Here is a 2,500-nt window from a genome sequence, read left to right as displayed (position 1 = left end):
GTTCAAAATGTTAATGTTATAACAGTAACTCCAACCGTTTTCACACCGTACTAGTACAAGTATCACGTGGTCTGTCTTGGTTCTAATATTGTAGGTATTTCTGTCGAGAGATAAGCAGGACAAAAAAAAACATCAACAAATTTTTGATTTTGAGGGAAAGTTCAAAATGTTAATGTTATAACAGTAACTCCAACCGTTTTCACACCGTACTAGTACAAGAATCACGTGGTCTGTCTTGGTTCTAATATTGTAGGTATTTCTGTCGAGGACAAAAAAAAAACATCAACAAATTTTTGATTTTGAGGGAAAGTTCAAAATGTTACTTACAGTGAAGAGAAAGGCTCAGAAGAGAATTTCTGACCTATATTTTTACTTTGTTTTTTACAAATACTGAAAGTTTGTGAAAAATTAATGATCCCCACGCGTGTATGTATATATATTATATATATATATATATGCCAAGACTGCGAACTTCACCTCCAGCATTGCTTAGAAGCCCACTTCTCCACTGGGGGTTTTTATCTGTAAGCTTCAATGGAGGAAGTGCTTGATTGGTGCTTGCTGACGAGACAACTCTGTAACGGACTTTGTCTGCGCAGAGCCTGGTTTCCTTGACGACCAAACTATTGTCTCCCGCTAAAGTTATAAAAGCCTTTTTTTCTTTCATTCGATATTCTCATCTCATCTTTTGTTCACTTTGATGTGACGTCATTGTCCCCGTCCGTCTCTCAGCTTTATAACGCTATTATACATTTTACTTACCTCTTACTCCCATTGTTCATCTCCTGTTTTCTACTTCAGATCGCTATTTCTCTATCGATGCTATATTTCCTTTTGCGGCATCCTCAATTCTCCTATTAGTGCTTTTAAATGCTTTTTATCCCTCAGTGTGTTTTCCTTACTAACCTTCAAGAAATAGTGTTTATCTTCTCTTATTCCCGTAAATCTCTTTAAATCCCATGTTTATTACTGAAACAGCACGTGTGATTTTTTTCCCCTCTAACGTATCAACGTCATATCTCTCTGTACTTCTAATCGTCAAGCTGCTACCATTTCCTCCGGATCTTGTATATTCTCCTCACCTTCTTTCTTTACTGGTTCCGTCTATTGTACTCTCCTTCCTGTTCCTGAAATCTCGTATATTTTCCTCTCCTTTTCCATTGTTTCCATCGCTGACACCCCGACTAGCTTCTTAAGTGTATATTGATGATGGTGTGTGACATTTACTTGTAATATGCGAGTGATATTATATTAGTTTCGTATGGTGTTGAGTATCGGGGAGTAGGACTAGTCCGGTCACCAGGTGAGCATGTTTTGGTGTGACGGGGATTCGAATCCGCGACCTGCAGATTGCGAGTCGAGTGCCCTAAACACCTAGCCATGCCGGGCAGTGATATTATATCATAGTATGAATGATCATTTCAGTGACATCATTCCTGGACGGACCAATACGGGTATTAATAATAATGTATATTAATATTTCAACAGTATCTTATCTGCGTGCAGACGAGTCCTTAAGCTATTTTTCCCACTTCCTCAAATATTTGTGTGTTTGTTTTAAATTTCGAGAGCTATCTACGATAGCCGTCCCTAATTTAGCAGTGAAAGAAGGGAAAGAGAAGGCAGCGAATCATCACCACCCACCGCCAACTCATGGGCTACTCTTTTACCAACGTATAGTGGGATTCACTGTCACATTATGACGCCCCCATGGCTGAAAAAGCGAGCATGTTTTGGTGGAATGAGGATTCGAACTCGCGACCCTGAGAATGGGAGTCGAGTGCCCAAAACCACCTGGCCATTCTAGAATTACAAAATAAAAGGTTTATATGAAACTACTAATATCCCCGATAACAGAGTGACGCAGCTGCAAACAAAACATCCAGTTTTTAATTTTTATTTTATCTTAATCAAGAGGCCCCTTAAATTCTGTGTCTGGGACATTTGCCCCTCCCATTTTTCCCCTTTATTCTGACCCTGCATTGAGTTAACAGTTTAATGGTGGACCATACTCATATACGATTTGGTGTGTGTACTTATCCTAACGTTTAATGTTGGACCATACTCATATACGATTTGGTGTGTGTACTTATCCTAACGTTTAATGGTGGACCATATTCATATACGATTTGGTGTGTGTTCTTACCCTAACGTTCAATGGTGGACCATACTCATATACGATTTAGTGAGTGTACTTATCCTAACCTTGTATGGTGGACCATACTCATATACGATTTGGTGTGTGTTCTTATCCTAACGTTGTATGGTGGACCATACTCATATACGATTTAGTGAGTGTACTTATCCTAACCTTGTATGGTGGACCATACTCACATATGATTTGGTGTTTGCTCTTATCCTAACCTTGTATGGTGGACCATACTCATATACGATTTGATGTTTGCTCTTATCCTAACGTTGTATGGTGGACCATACTCACATATGATTTGGTGTTTGCTCTTATCCTAACCTTGTATGGTGGACCATACTCACATATGAT

This window comes from Limulus polyphemus, unplaced genomic scaffold (assembly GCF_000517525.1).
Source record: "Limulus polyphemus unplaced genomic scaffold, Limulus_polyphemus-2.1.2 Scaffold430, whole genome shotgun sequence".
In the NCBI taxonomy this organism is placed as follows: Eukaryota; Metazoa; Arthropoda; class Merostomata; order Xiphosura; family Limulidae; genus Limulus; species Limulus polyphemus.
This window is presented reverse-complemented; position numbering follows the sequence as displayed.